Here is a 16,562-nt window from a genome sequence, read left to right as displayed (position 1 = left end):
GGAAGAGATATAGAGACCCTCAGTAAGGTCTCATGGGTTATGGGGCTGGGGCATTGCTGCTGGTTTTGGGGAAGCAAAACAGAAATTTCAAGGCTGACTGTGATACCAACATGGACATTTGACATATGCTAGGTGCTGCAAGGCAGGAGTCTGGTTATAAATCGATCTCAACAAGATCATGTTTTTGCCATGGAGCATCCCCAAGAGACAGACTTGACCTCCCTCATGTTGACATAAGCCCTTGTAACAGGGTGGTCAGCTCTTGTTCTCATGTCTGATAACATTCTGAGAATAAATTCAGACCCAGTTGTTTCTGGGGGTTGCATGCCTAACTGGCTATTGCAACTTGGCGCTTAAGTTGATCTTGGGCTTTTGCATTTTTTATGTCATCCACCCTTACAGCCCTGTGGAGTGGTCAGGAAAGGTATTATCATGCCCATCTTTTGGATGAGGGAACTGGAATTGGGGAAATCAAGTGACTTCCTCAAGCCAGGCAGCATCCGGGGCCAGGGTTGGAATCCAAACCTTATGCCTCCTGGTACTGCCAGGGCTTCCGGCCTCTGCCCTACTGTTTCCCACACTGGCCAGGAGCTCTAGTGTGCTGTGGGCTGGCTAGCCTCCTCTCCCAGTGGCAGATGTGAGAAAATGGTTTGAAGCAAGAAAATAGGGTCTGGATGCAGGGAACATAAGGCCAATTCACACTTCATCTATAAAAGAAAACATCCTCTCCACAGGGCATATGCTGTAAATGATTTTATAATTTTACTTCATCCTCTTCATTTGCATAGGGTATACCTCAAGTAGAGGGTATTTAAACTCACAAAAACTCAGTAACAGGGCTTTTGAGCCCCTATCCTCCATCGGCTCCCATGTGGTAGAGGGTACTTTCATTTTCAGTAAAACCCTTCGTTTCTTCCTTGCTTTGTGTTTTGTTCAATGCTTTGTCCAAGAAGCCAAGAACCTGGACACCCTCCACCGTTAGCATATTTTGGCAAGCCAGTCTGGAGAAAGAGGTAAGCCCAAAGTTTGGGATTCATTTTTCTTCCTTTTCTTTCTGCTCCATATAGGGCCTCTCTCTCTCTCTCTCTCTCTCTCTCTCTCTCTCTTTCTCCTCTCTCTCTCTCTCCTCTGTCTCTCTCTCTCTCTCTTCCTTTCCAGCTTGGGACCCTTGGTGGGCAGTGCCTAAACATGGAAGTAACTGCAGGTTTCTGGCTGTAGCCAGTTAAACTAAGGAGTTTCCATCTGGAGAAACCTAATTGCCACCCCCTGGTTCGCTTAAGGAATCTGGGTCTTTTTGTTCCTTTTTTTCCTTCTGTTTCTTTTTCAGTCTTACAGTGGCTGTTTCCTAGTATAGCCTTGGAAGTTGAGGGCAATTGCCTGGGGTTACTCCTTGATATTGACTGAAGGCCTAGGAACAAATGGGAAGAATCTCCCTGCCCTGAGGAAGGACTTTTTAAAAATATCATGGGTGGGGCTGGCAAGATGGCCAAATAGGAACAGCTCCAATCTGCAATTCCCAGTGAGATCAACAGAGAAGGTGAGTGATTTATGCATTTCTAACTGAGGTACCTGGCTTATCTCATTGAGACTGGTTAGACAGTGGGTGCAGCCCACTGTACACCTGTACACCTGTATGCAAATAAACTAGAAAATCTAGAAGAAATGGATAAATTCCTGGACACATACACCCTCCCAAGAGTAAACCAGGAAGAAGTCAAATCCCTGAATAGACCAGTAACAAGCTCTGAAATTAAGGCGGTAATTAATAGCCTACCAACCACAAAAAGCTCAGGATCAGACAGAGTAATAGCTGAATTCTACCAGAGATACAAAGAGGAGCTGGTACCATTCCTTCTGATACTATTCCAAACAACAGAAAAAGAGGGACCCCTCCCTAACTCATTTTATGAGGCCAGCATCATCTTGATACCAAAACCTGGCAGAGACACAACAAAAAAAAAATTTCAGGCCAATATCCCTGAAGAACGTTGATGCAAAAATCCTGGCAAACCAAATACAGCAGCACATCAAAAATCTTGTTCACCACGATCAAGTTGGCTTCATACTTGGGATGAAGGCTGATTTAACATATGCAAATCAATAAACGTAATCCATCACATAAAGAGACCAATGACAAAAATCACATGATTATCTCAATAGATGTAGAAAAGGCCTTTGATAAAATTCAACAGCCTTCATCCTAAAAACTCTCAATAAACTAGGTATTGATGGAGTGTATCTCAAAATAATAAGAGTTATTTATGACAAACTCACAGCCAATGTCATACTGAATGGGCAAAAGCTGGAAGCATTCCCTTTGAAAACCAGCACAAGACAATGATGTCCTCTCTCACCACTCCTATTTAACATAGTATTGAAAATTCTGACAAGGGCAATCAGGCAAGAGAAAGAAATAAAGGGTATTCAAATAGGAAAACAGGGAATGAAATTGTCTCTCTTTGTAGATGACATGATTGTATATTTAGCAAACTCCATTGTCACAGCCCAAAATCTCCTTAAACTGATAAACAACTTTAGCAAAGTCTCAGGATGCAAAATCAATGTGTAAAAATCACAAGCATTCCTATACATCAGTAATAGACAAACAAAGAGCCAAATCATGAGTGATCTCCCATTCACAATTGCAACAAAGAAAATAAAACACATAGGGATACAACTTACAAGTGGACAAAGGATATGAACAGACACTTCTCAACAGAAGATATTTATGCAGCCAACAACATATGAAAAAAAGCTCATCATCACTGGTCATTAGATAAATGCAAATCAAAACCACAATAAGATACCATCTCATGCCAGGTGGAATGTTGATCATTAAAAAGTCAAGAAACAACAGATGCTGGAGAGGATGTGGAGAAATAGGAACACTTTTATACTTTTGGTGGGAGTGTAAATTAGTTAAACCATTGTAGAAGATAGTGTGGCAATTCCTCAAGGATCTAGAACCTGAAATAACATTTGACTTAGCAATCCCATTACTGGATATATACCCAAAGTATTATAAATTATTCTACTGAAAGACACATGCACTCATAAGTTTATTACAGCTCTATTCACAATAGTAAAGACTTGGAACCAACCCAAATGCCCATCGATGATAGACTGGATAAAGAAAACGTGGCACATATACACCATGGAATAGTATGCAATCACAAAAAAAAATGACTTTATGTTCGTTGCAGGGACAAGGATGAAGCTGGAAACCTTCATTCTCAGCAAACTAACACAGGAACAGAAAACCAAACACCGCATGTTCTCACTCATAAGTGGGAGTTGAACAATGAGAACACATGGACACAGGGAGGGGAACATTATACACTGAGGCCTTTCAGGAGTGGGGGCAAGGGGAGGGAATGCATTAGGAGAATACCTAATGTAGATGATGGGTTGGTGGGTGTGGGCAAACCACCATGGCACGTGTATACCTATGTAACAAATCTGCATATTGTACACATGTATCCCAGAACTTAAGGTATAATAAAAATAAATAAATAAATAAAATCAAAAAATATTTTCCACCCATAGTCCCTGATCCCTATGTTTGACGCAGCTGGAGTAAGCTTGCACATGTTTCAGGCAACTTAAACCTTCTTTTCATATGCTAACTTTTTCCCTTATTGTACTCAACTAGCTAAGTAACAAAAGGCTCACCTGGCATCCAGTTCTCATTATAGTTCATGGCTATTCTTATAGACCTCATAGTATGCTTTGGAGGGGAAACCTGCATGTGACGTGCCCACCTAAAGCCAGAGACGTCTTTAAGATTGGACCCAAGAGGAGGACGCTCCATGGGTTCTGTGGACCTCAAACTCTCAAAAGAAGATGTTCTTGGCAGAGATTCTGAGGTCTAGTATTAAGTCCTCCTTAGAATTTTCTCTTGCAGTTGCAATGCTGCTTTGCCCCAAATTTGTTTAAAATTTGGTTTATTGTCTAATGGGAATGTGGGATGGCATTGCACGTATCCAGGCTTTTGTGCTGCTGTTTTAAGCAGAGGGACTGGTTAACCGTGATGCCACCCTTTTGTACTGTTTTGTCCCACTGCTTTTTGGAATCTGGGGAGGTTAGCCTTTAAAAATCAAACTGTCATGGCAACTGCTTTACCCAGAATTTTGGTTCACAGCCTTCCTTGGATTGTCTACTGCGGCAAAGTAAAACCGGCAAGCTTATATTGCTATCTCCTGACTAAGGTTCCAAGCTATTGGATCTTCATTTATGTGTGAGTATACATGTCTAGATGTGTTTATTTGTATGTACACTTATTGTTATATGCGTGTCTACCAAACTGAATTATAAGTAAAAGAGCACTTATAAATGAAGTAAATACGTCTAAGCAATTTTCAAGTTCACGTGACTGAAGGTATAAATTTACTAAACAAGCTAGATTTAAAATTATTGGTGGAATAAAAATAGAAATGCCTTCAGAATTGTCAACATACATTTTGTCTGAATTTCTTGTCTTTGCTAGGTATTTTAAAATGTCAGTGTTAATTCAAGCTGAGAGCTGCTTAGGGCCAGTCTGCTTCCCATTCTATCCAAATCTAACTGAGATAAATGCATATCTGATTGCTTCCTTTGGAAAGGCTAATCAGAAACTCAAAAGAATGCAACCTTTTGTCTCCCAGCTGTGATCTGATAGCTCCCAAGCCTCCTCACTTGGAGTTGTCCTGCCTTTCAGGACCAAACCAATATTTATTTCACATATGTTAGTTGATGTCACATGTCTTCTTTGTTAAAAGTAACATTTAAGTACAGTGAATGGAATAGATGTTTTAGGTGACCTTTTGGTGAAAATTAAAATCTTAAAGTTATTTTTAACTCTCATTCAATATCTGGGTCATTTCCAATTAAGAAACGTTGTAATATGGGGAAATATATTTCTCAAATTGTGGAATTATTCTCATCTATAAATACCCATATCTAATAATTCAGGATTTCTTGCTTTTTAGGATTTCACTAAAGCTTTAGGTTGCTAAGGATAAAAATTTTAGTTAACATGTAATTCTGTATACACGATGTGTCAGAAAGGGTTATTAGTGAAAAAAAAGAATAATTTTGTCTAATTCAGAAGTTATCTAATAATTAGTTCAAATTACAGATTTGAAAAGGTTATTTAGGAAACAATGTAGTAAGGAGTCATTAAGTAGGGGAGAAAGAGTGGAAAAGTTTAAATAGTAAAATATTCATTAAAACCTGATAGAGAATTGGAGACATTTGGCTAATTAACATTTTCACAGTGAAAGCTCTTAGTCTTGATTAAGTAGAATGAGAAGTATTGTAAAAAATGCTGTGGCAGTTTGGCAATTCTTTTCTAATATGGTTAAGCATGAAGCTGAACTTATCATAAAACCAAATTTCACAAACATGCTTGCATTGCTCCACAGTTTGTTTACCCTTTCGTGTGGATAGTGCTGAAGTCCTTATTGGTCATGTGCCTAAAGTGAGATTTGTAATTGCCCAGAATGTATACTATATTAGTGAACTTAAGGATATTGAATTTTGTATCAGGAATAAAATATTCATTATGTGGGTTTTTTGGGGCCCAAGGAACACTGCAGCTTCCAGGGTAAATTGAGTGTGAAAATTTAGGGTGAGGTTTTTGTTTATTTGTTTTTGTTTCTAGTTTTCATTGTTTGCTGTTTATTCTCTGGCTTTGCTTGTGTATCCATATACATAAAACCATAATTTCGTTTTTAGTTCCTAGTGGAAGACTTTTATTTAGTTCTGTGCTCCTATGCATTTCCAGCAAGTCATCATCTGTTCAATCTATCTGGAATTCCTAAGCTACCTTTTTGGGCCTGCAGGAACTAATGGAGCACACCAGCTTTTTATTCTCAAACTATCTTTTTGGATTTTAGGCATCATGATACTTTGAGTGTGTTGAGTATACTCCTCTTACATATAGAATTTGAGTCATAGTTCTTTCTCTGCCTAGTTTCTCCAAAATTTGTGAACTATCTATGAATATTCTTAATTCATGGCAATGTGTTTGTTTGCACACAGTCAAGCAGAGTCACCAGTGCCGCTCAGGGAGAGAGAACCCAGAAAGCTGATATGCCTGCAAAAGAGTAAGAGTTTCCTACCAGTCAGTCTCTGGCCTCTTTTTCTCTGTGCAAACTGGTTAAATATAAAGTAAAAGTCACTGTATATCTTCTCTGTAAAGTTTTTAATTAATTAGTTTAATAATAATAAGAGCTTAAGTCAAATATTTTGTCAGAAAAGTGAAAAATATAAGGCTTTTTAGTCCATGCAACTTTAGAAATCTTTGGGAAATAAAAACGGGTTTCAAGTTTATTGTAAAATGCAATTGTCTTCAAAATGTAAACATGTGGTCTAAATTAAGTTCCAGTTTTAGGTTTGCTAAATGCTTTAAGGTCATAAGCTGCTTCTTTGACTTTTAAAAATTGTTTAACTTGCCTGCTTTCCAGCTAGGTAAGGCCTGTGACGTGTGGAGTTGGCCATGACCTACCTAAATGCTGGAAACAGTCAAACCTTATCAGAACATAACTTACCAGATTTTACATTAAAGTTAAAATTGTTAAGAGTCTCCATTTTAACATGCAATTAAGACTACTGGAATATGTTTACATGCATAGTGTATAAAAACAGTAAAATATGTTTTTTTTTTTTGAAGAAGGTTATATGAAGTCATGGAAATGTAAACTTTTGCTGAGGGTTAAAGGATTGTTTTACGTTAGATAAGGAAAGCTGAAGGTTCAAAACAGCGGTGAAAAAATTGTGGAAATTAATCTTGCAGAAGAGGTTCTCTGTGTGAACATGTTGACTAAATTCAAAAGGGTTATAAGGTTTTTGCTTCTTTAAAGTTTCTGAGTCATCATTTTGGCAAAATAAATAACTTGTGGTAATCTGCAATTCCCAAAATCAAACTTCAGTTTCAAAATCATCTTCCCTGGCATCTGACTCTGCAAATACTTCAGAGGGCCCCTGAAGTATCCAGAAAAGAGAGGTAAACAGAATCATTTGACATGTTTAGGTACATGGGATTGCCAAATGATGCTCAATCTTTTTTAGGTTATACTTTTGTAAGTAATACTAATATATATCTGAAATTTTATAGGATTTCCAAATTTCTAATGTCTAAGTATATGTTAACAATCACAATTATAGTTAGTATATTAAGTTATTAAAAACCACAGAAATAACCAAAGGGCATATGCTGTTTATGACTTTGTAACTTTACTTCATCCTCTTCATTTACATAGGGCGTACCCCAAGTAGAGGGTGTTTAAACTCACAAAACCTCTGTAACAAGGCCTTTGAGACCTTATGCTCAGGCCTGCTCCCACACGTGGAGCATATTTTCATTTTCATTAAAACCTTTCTGTCCTTCCTTGCTTTGTTTGTGCGTTGTGTCCAATTCTTTGTCCAAGATGCCAAGAACTTGGACACCATCCACCATTAACATATTGACTGCTTCTTGCAGCTGGAGTTCATTTCCACTCCAGTTCTGCATTCTGCACATGCATATACACACCCCAGCCCTGCACATGATGCTGCTGTCACTGCTGCCAGTGTCTCATAACTGCTGTGTCCTATGCTCCATTTCTTTCCTCATTAATTGATGGTCTAATTTAGTGGCTTAAAATACAGCCATTAATTATTTCTCACATTTCTGTGAGTTTGCCAGTCTTGGTAGTTTTTCTGCTGGTCTCATCTGGGTACACACACATGACTGTTGTCATCTTATGATTAGGCTGGGCTGAAGAGTCCAAGATGCCTTCACTCACACATCTGGCTGTTGGCAGAACATCTCAGTTCTTTTCTAAATGGCCGCTAATCCTCCAGGAGGCCAGCATGGGCTTCCTCACAGCATGGCGGTCTCACGGTTCCAAGGAATTGAAGTTGAAAGCTACAAAGACTCATGAAACCACATACATCACTTCCATGATATTTTATTCATTAAAATAATTCACGAAGCCAGCCCATATACAAGGAGGTATAGAAATAAACTTCAAGGGTAAAATCTTGATGGGAGGGAGAGCAATGCCACATTGTAAAGGGGCATGGACTCATCGGGGCCATTATTATAACGATCTACCATTCTGCATGATCTGGTGAACAAGCATTAACCAAAACATGCCCTAATAGGAAAAAAGCAAGCCTCTCTCAGCTGTAACACTGGCATGTCAGCTAGTGTTCTTTGGTGGCAAACAACAGAAACAGACTATAGCTGACTTAAACAGACCAGCTATTCATGATAAGGGCATCAGAAAGCTCCCAGGCTTGGTGGAGGAGTTTTGCAATGAGACCTCAAGAGCATCAGGAACAGGGCAGCTCTGGGGGTGGGAGGCGGTCTCTGAAGTAGGGATTAATGGACAGCCATTTGAGGGGACTACCACAGGAACCACTTTATTTTGGCTTTTTTTTTTTTTGTGGGTCTTTGTGTCATTTGGCTCAAGATTCAGATTTCTTGGGGAGCACTGGCCTGACTTGAGACATGATCCCAGGGCTTAGGTGGGTGAGTGGGCAGGAAGCTTGATCGATAGGACCATGTGGAGTGGGGAGAAGGGAGCACCCAAAGAAGAAGAGAGGCACTGTGGCAAAAAGTGGAGGAGGTGCCAGGCAGGCAACAATGCTCACTGTCCCCTGATGTCCAACCAGTTCCTGTGGGAGCTCACTTGGCTATCTGGGGCCTGATAGTGATTTAGGAGTAATCGCCTAAATTTAACTCAGTGCCTCTGCTTTCACCGAGTGAATGAAAATGATCATTAAACAACTTTTTTTCCCTCCTACATGCAAAATGTAAATTTAGGTTAATTTTGTCATACTGGACCTTTTTTTTTCTCCTCATTAAACATTGTTTTCATGGGTCCTAAATCTGGTGACAGATTTTTGGTCAAGTTGATTCTGATTAATAAGTACTGATTTTAAAAACTAGTGACTTCAGAAAACTGTCAAACATACAAAAACGAATGGTCCACAAAACATTCTCCTTTCCTTCTGGAGGTTTTATGATGCATTTATTGTTAACCAGTCTTTTACTATTAACCTTAAATGTCCAGTTGAAAGAAACAGTTCTGAGACTGTTTTTCCACCCACCACTGATTAAGACTGCGGTGGCAGGTATTAGGGTTAATATTCATTTGGACTTCTGAGCTTTCTGGGCAGACTTGGTGGCCTTGCCGTCTCCTACAGCCCTTTTGTCCACTGCTTTAATGACGTCCACAGCAACTGTCTGTCTCACATCATCAACAACAAAGGGACCCAGAGGAGGATGGTTAGAGAAACTCTCTACACACAGAACCATATCAACAATGGCAGCATCACCCAATTTGAAGAATTTGGGTTTGTCTTCCACCTTCTTACCAGAATGGTGATCAATCTTCTCCAGAAGCTCAGCAAACTTGCAAGCAATGTGAGGCATGTGACAATTCAGCATAGGGGCATAACCAGTACTGATTTGGCCTTGATGGTTCAGCCCCAAATGTTCCTGTGATCACCTGAGTGGGGAAGCCAGCTGCTTCCATTGATAGGTCATTTTTGCTCTCACCAACCAGGTTGCCACAATATGTATCTTTGATAGACATGTTCTTGACATTGAAGCCCGCAATGTCTCCAGGAAGGACTTCATGCAAAGCTTCATGGTATATTTCAACAGACTTCAGTTGTGATGTTGACTTGAGTAAAGGTGCAGTGACCATGCTAGGCTTGAGAGCACCAGTCTCCATTTGGCCCATAGGGGCAGTATCGATACCACCAATATTGTGGACATCCCTGAGGGGCAGACTCAAGGGCTTATTAGTTGGATAAGTTGGTGGTAGAATGCAATCCAGAGCTTCCTGCAGTATGGTTACACAGGCATGGCTGTCTTTACGGGTGACTTTTCATCCCTTGAGCCAAGAAATGTGAGCACCTGGGTGCAGCCTTCTGTCACAATTCCAACTAATAATTGGCACAAATGCTTCTGTGTCTGGGCTGTAGCCAATTTCTTAATGTAGGTGCTGACTTCCTTAATAAATTTCTCATATCTCTTCTGGCTTTAAGGTAGCTCAGTGGAGTCAATTTTCTTAACACCAACAGTTAATTGTTTCACACCCAGTGTGAGCCAGAATGCTCATGGGTCTGCCCATTCTTGGAGACACCAGGTTCAGACTCACCAATGGAAGCAACAGTCAGGACAGGATAGACAGCCCAAATGTTCCTGTGATCATGTTTTTGGTAAAAATCCATGTCATGGGGCATTAATGATGATCCCACAATACTTGCAAGTCTCCAGTTCCCACAGGGAGAGGTGAATGGTGATACAACACTCACTTTCAGCACTCACTTTATCCAAGACCCAGGCTTACTTGAAGGAACCCTTTCCCATCTCAGCAGCCACCTTCTCGAATTCTCTAAATACCTCTTTTGTCTATCTGCTTGAACTAGAGTCTGTTGTCTGCAACTAACAACCCTGTCTGATATCCACATTCACACATGCTCCCGCTGCTGAGCTGTAAAGGTTGAACAATAGGCTCTCTGGGGAAGAAATGCCCTGTGCCACTTTGCACTCCCACCAGCAGTGTAGGAGAGTTCAGGCTGCTTTGTGCTCTTGCCAGCATCTGGTTTGTCAGCATGTTATTGATGTTGGTAAAAGAATCGATGTAATTAAAAAAAAAAGTTCCAATGTCATAGTGTGACTTTGGGTGTGGGGCAAAATATTAACACACCTTTCTATTTCTCTATCACTATTTTTACTATTAAAAAAACTTGCACAGGAGTAAAGCACACTTATTTCAGCCTAACTCCTCCCATTTGTTGACCCACATAGTCACACATGGAGAATTTGGGAAAGTCTACCCCTTGAAATATTGTTTCATTGAAACCAGAGAAATAGCTCCAAATGTATAGAAACGACCTCTCTAATTGTTCCTGTCCTCTCTGCAAGGGTGTGAGTGCATGGTGGGCAAAGCTGCCCTGCCATTGGCCCAGGGTAAATTGCTTCATCTCCCTGGGTTGTCCTATGGATGCGAAGGAGACTACAAATAAAGTGAATCAGGTATAGAAATTCAACGTCAGCACCAGTCTGTAATTTAGTTGTTATTTTCACGTTGGATTAGGAAGCACATTCAAAGACAAGAGGCATATAGTTAGCAGCTAATTAACAGCCTTGATGGAATTCTTAACAATTCAGAATATTGCGCTGATTTGAAGCCATTGCCGGCTCCCTCTGTTAATAAACTGATTTCCCCCATCTCTGACTCCCAGAGTCTGCTGTAGAGCTAGATAAGGATTTCAGCCTGTCTGCCCACCAAGACCCAAACCTTGCTGGGGCTGGGATCTGACCTCAGGACCCCTGTCTTCACTTTTTCATCTACAGGGAATTTTTCTTGTCTTTCTTACCTTCCAAGGCAGTGTTCTCAGTACATGATCCCTGACATCCAGAGAAATCCTTGTTATCAGTTTCAAGGTCTTTTAGTAAGGGACTGGGCCCAATTTGTGCTCACTGGTATGTGAGAAGAAGGCAGAGAGCAAGGTGGGTGGAGGGGCGGCAGCAGAGCAGTGGTGAGCTCACTCATTCCAAAGAACTAAATAATGATTCTGGATAATCCACTGTTTGTCAGTATTGCCTTTTCTCCCCTCCTTGTGCAGGTGGCTTGGGACTGTACTAGATCCGGTGGTGGGAGCAGGACAGACACCTGCTGAACTGCTCAGGTCGAAATGTGTCATCTTCTCTGCCTCTTTAAAAGTAAACCTAGGAATTGCATTCACTCTATTGTGGTCCATTTTAGAGGCTTCTAGAAATAGGAATTTGATTGCCAGACTTCAGTGGAAGTAATTCCTTTCCCTAACAATAAGGAAGAAATTAAAACAGCATGCAATGGGGCTGGCGAAGTGTGTCCTTGTAAAATACCAGACTTGGCTTATTGTTTGGTTTTAACTAATATGCCAAACTATAGGTGTGGATATAACTTACTCCTGAATTCCATCATGGCTGTTTTATTGGATGTTTTCTTGTTTGTGTGTCTGAATTCTGAAGTGACAGAGACTCAATTTTCCTTTGATTCTCCTCCCCACCAAAGGTTTGACCGAGTGTGTCAGTTAGCTTCTGCTATGTAAGGAGCCACTCCAAAAGTCAGTCACTTAGAATGATATGCATTTTTAAAAGTGGACTTAATTTTTTAGAGAAGTTTTAAGTTCATGGAAAAATAGTGCAGGAAGTAAAAAGAGCTCGTATACACCCTCTACTCCCACACATATGCAGCCTCCCTAACAACATCCAAAACCAAAGTGATACATTTGTTATGATTGATAAACCTACATTGATACACCAAGATCAATCAAAATCTACAGTTTACCAAAAGGTTCCCTCTTAGTGTCCTATATTCTATATGGCCGGGGTAAATGTACAATGACTTGTATTCACCATTACAGTATCATGTAGATTGGTTCACTGCCTAAAAATCCTCTGCTCTGCCTATTCATCCTTCCTTCATCCTGACCCTTGATAACCACTGATCATTTTACTGTCCCCCAATTTTTGCCTTTTCCAGAATATCATATATTTGGAATCCTACAGTATGTAGCCTTTTCAGACTGGCTTCTTTCACTTAGTAATATGCAGTTAAAGTTCTTCCATGGCTTGATAGCTCACTTTTTTAAAGCATTGAATATTTGATTATCTGGATGTACCATGATTTATTTACCTACTGAAGGATATCTTGGTTGCTTCCAGTTTTGGCAATTATGCATAAAGCTGTATTAGTCCATTTTCATGCTGCCGATAAAGACATACTCAAGACTGGGCAATTTACAAAAGAAAGGTTTAATTGGACTTACAGTTCCACTTGGATGGGGAGACCTCATGATCACGGAGGAAAGCAAGAGGAGCAAGTCACATCTTACGTGAATGATGGCAGGCAAAATAAAAGAGCTTGTGCAGAGAAACTCCCATTTTTAAAAACCATCAAATCTCATGAAACCCATTCAGTATCACAAGAAAGGAGGGGGAAAGACCCACCCCATGATTCAATCATCTACCACTGGGTCCCTCCCACGTGTGAGAATTATGGGAGTGACAAGATGAGATTTGGGTGGGACACAGAACCAGACCATCTCATTTCACCTCTGGCCCCCCCCAAATCTCTTCACATTTCAAAACCAGTCATGCCTTCCCAACAGTCTCCCAAAGTTTCAACTCATTTCGTCATTCACTCAGAAGTCCACAGTCCAATGTCTCATCTGAGACAAGGCAAGTCCCTTCTACCTATGAGCCTGTAAAATCAAAAGCAGATTAGTTACTTCCTAGATTCTGTAGGGGTACAGGCGTTGGGTAAATACAGCTATTCCAAATGGGAGAAATTGGCCAAAACCAAGAGGCTACAGGTCCCATGCAAATCCAAACTCCAGCAGGGCAGTCAAATCTTAAAGTTCCAGAATGATCTCCTTTTACTCCATGTCTCACATCCAGGTCACACTGATTTAAGAGATGGGTTCCCATGGTCTTGGGCCACTTTGCCCTGTGGCTTTGCAGGCTACAGCCTCCCTCCCGGTGGTATTGCCTGTCTGCAGTTTTTCCAAGTGCATGGTGCAAACTGTTGGTGGATCTACCATTCTGGAATCTGGGGGACGGTGGCCCTCTTCTCACAGTTCCACTAGGAAGTGCCACAGTGAGGACTCTGTGAGGGGGGTCCCACCCCACATTTCCCTTCTGCACTGCCTTAGCATTGGTTTTTCATAAGTGGCCCACCCTGTAGCAGACTTTTTGAGTGGACATCCAGGCATTTCCATACATCCTCTAAAACATAGGTGGAGGTTCTAAGTCCTCAATTCTTGACTTCTGTGCACTCACAGGCTCAACATCATGTGGAACCTGCCAAGGCTTGTGCCTTGCACCCTCTGAAGCCATGGCTGGAGTGGCTGAGAGGCAGGGCACCAAGTTCCTAGGCTGCACACAGAATAGGGACTCTGGGCCCAGCCCAGGAAACCATTTTTCCCTTCTAGGCTTCTGGGGCTTTGATGGGAGTGGCTGCTGTGAAGACCTCTGACATGCCCTGGAGACATTTTCCTGATTGCTTTGGGGATTAACATTTGGCTCCTCGTTATTAGGCAAATTTCTGAAGCTGACTTGAATTTCTCCTCAGAAAATGGGATTTTCTTTTCTATTGCATTGCCAGACTGCTAATTTTCCAAACTCTGATGCTCTGTTTCCCTTCTGAAACTGAAGAATGCCTTTAACAGCACCCAAGTCACCTCTTGAATGCTTTGCTGCTTAGAAATTTCTTCTGCCAGATACCCAAAATAATCTCTCTCAAGTTCAAAGTTCCACAAATCTCTAGGGCAGGGGTAAAATGCTGCCAGTCTTTTTGTGAAAACGTAACAAGAATCACCTTTACTCCAGTTCCCAAGAAGTTCTTCATCTCCATCTGAGACTACCTCAGCCTGGTCCCTATTGTTCATATCACTACCAGCATTTTTTTTTAATTTAATTTAATTTAATTTAATTTTTTTATTGCGTTTTAGGTTTTGGGGTACATGTGAAAAACATGCAAGGTTGTTGCATAGGTGCATACGTGGCAGTGTGATTTGCTGCCTCCCTCCCCTTCACCTATATCTGGCATTTCTCCCCATGCTATCCCTGCCCAACTCCCCACCCCCCCACTGTCCCCCCTCCCCCCCAACAGACCCCGGTGTATAGTGCTCCCCTCCCTGTGTCCATGTGTTCTCCTTGTTCAACACCCGCCTATGAGTGAGAACATGTGGTGTTTGATTTTGTGTTCTTGTGTCAGTTTGCTGAGAATGATGGTTTCCAGGTTCATCCATGTCCCTACAAAGGACGTGAACTCCTCGTTTTTAATGGCTGCATAATATTCCATGATGTATATGTGCCACATTTTTCCTGTCCAGTCTATCATCGATGGGCATTTGGGTTGGTTCCAGGTCTTTGCTATTGTAAATGGTGCTGCAATGAACATTCGTGTGCATGTGTCCTTATAGTAGAACAATTTATAATCCTTTGGATATATGCCCAGTAATGGGATTGCTGGGTCAAATGGAATTTCTATTTCTAGGTCCTTGAGGAATCGCCACACTGTTTTCCACAGTGGTTGAACTAATTTACACTCCCACCAACAGTGTAAAAGTGTTCCTATTTTTCCACATCCTCTCCAGCATCTGTTTTCTCCAGATTTTTTAATGATCGCCATTCTAACTGGCGTGAGATGGTATCTCAATGTAGTTTTGATTTGCATTTCTCTAATGACCAGTGATGATGAGCATTTTTTCATATGTTTGTTGGCCTCATGTATGTCTTCTTTTGGAAAGTATCTGTTCATATCCTTTGCCCATTTTTGAATGGGCTTGTTTGTTTTTTTCTTGTAAATCTTTTTTAGCTCGTAAATTCTGGATATCAGCCCTTTGTCAGACGGGTAGGCTGCAAAAATTTTTTCCCATTCTGTTGGTTGCCGATTCACTCTATTGACTGTTTCTTTTGCTGTGCAGAAGCTGTGGAGTTTGATTAGGTCCCATTTGTCTATTTTGGCTTTTGTTGCCAATGCTTTTGGTGTTTTGGTCATAAAGTCCTTGCCTATGCCTATGTCCTGAATGGTTTTGCCTAGGTTTCCTTCTAGTGTTTTTATGGTGTTAGGTCTTATGCTTAAGTCTTTAATCCATCTGGAGTCAATTTTAGTGTAAGGTGTCGGGAAGGGGTCGAGTTTCTGCTTTCTGCATGTGGCTAGCCAGTTTTCCCAACACCACTTATTGAACAGGGAATCCTTTCCCCATTGCTTGTTTTTTTCAGGTTTGTCAAAGATCGGGTGGTTGTAGATATGTTGTGTCGCCTCCGACGCCTCTGTTCTGTTCCATTGGTCTATATCTCTGTTTTGGTACCAGTACCATGCTGTTTTGATTACTGTAGCCTTGTAGTAGAGATTGATGTCTGGTAGTGTGATGCCTCCCGCTTTGTTCTTTTTGCTTAGAATTGACTTGGCTATGCGGGCTCTCTTTTGGTTCCATATGAAGTTTAAGGTGGTTTTTTCCAGTTCTGTGAGGAAGGTCATTGGTAGCTTGATGGGGATAGCATTGAATCTGTAAATTACTTTGGGCAGTATGGCCATTTTCACGATATTAACTCTTCCTAACCATGAACATGGAATGTTTCTCCATCTGTTTGTGTCCTCTCTTATTTCATTGAGCAGTGATTTGTAGTTCTCCTTGAAGAGGTCCTTTACGTTCCTTGTTAGTTGTATTCCTAGGTATTTTATTCTCTTTGTAGCAATTGTGAATGGCAGTTCGTTCTTGATTTGGCTCTCTTTAAGTCTGTTATTGGTGTATAGGAATGCTTGTGATTTTTGCACATTGATTTTGTATCCTGAGACTTTGCTGAAGTTGCTTATCAGTTTCAGGAGATTTTGGGCTGAGGTGATAGGGTCTTCTAGATATACAATCATGTCGTCTGCAAATAGAGACAATTTGACTTCCTCCTTTCCTAATTGAATACCCTTTATTTCTTTTTCTTGCCTGATTGCTCTGGCTAGAACTTCCAGTACTATATTGAATAGGAGTGGTGAGAGAGGGCATCCTTGTCTAGTGCCAGATTTCAAAGG

At 40.9% G+C, this 16,562-nt stretch overlaps 1 pseudogene; it reads right to left on the bottom strand.

The window, feature by feature from the left end:
* Positions 1-9,118: 9,118 nt before the first annotated feature.
* Positions 9,119-10,190, bottom strand: LOC105732912 (putative elongation factor 1-alpha-like 3; annotated as a pseudogene).
* Positions 10,191-16,562: the final 6,372 nt, after the last annotated feature.

The sequence above is a fragment of the Aotus nancymaae genome, unplaced genomic scaffold (genome assembly GCF_030222135.1).
Source record: "Aotus nancymaae isolate 86718 unplaced genomic scaffold, 86718_ANA_hifiasm-v0.15.2.pri h1tg000001l, whole genome shotgun sequence".
Classification (NCBI taxonomy): Eukaryota; Metazoa; Chordata; class Mammalia; order Primates; family Aotidae; genus Aotus; species Aotus nancymaae.
The sequence above is the reverse complement of the archived record's forward strand: the minus strand, read 5'-3'. Positions and strand labels throughout refer to the sequence as shown.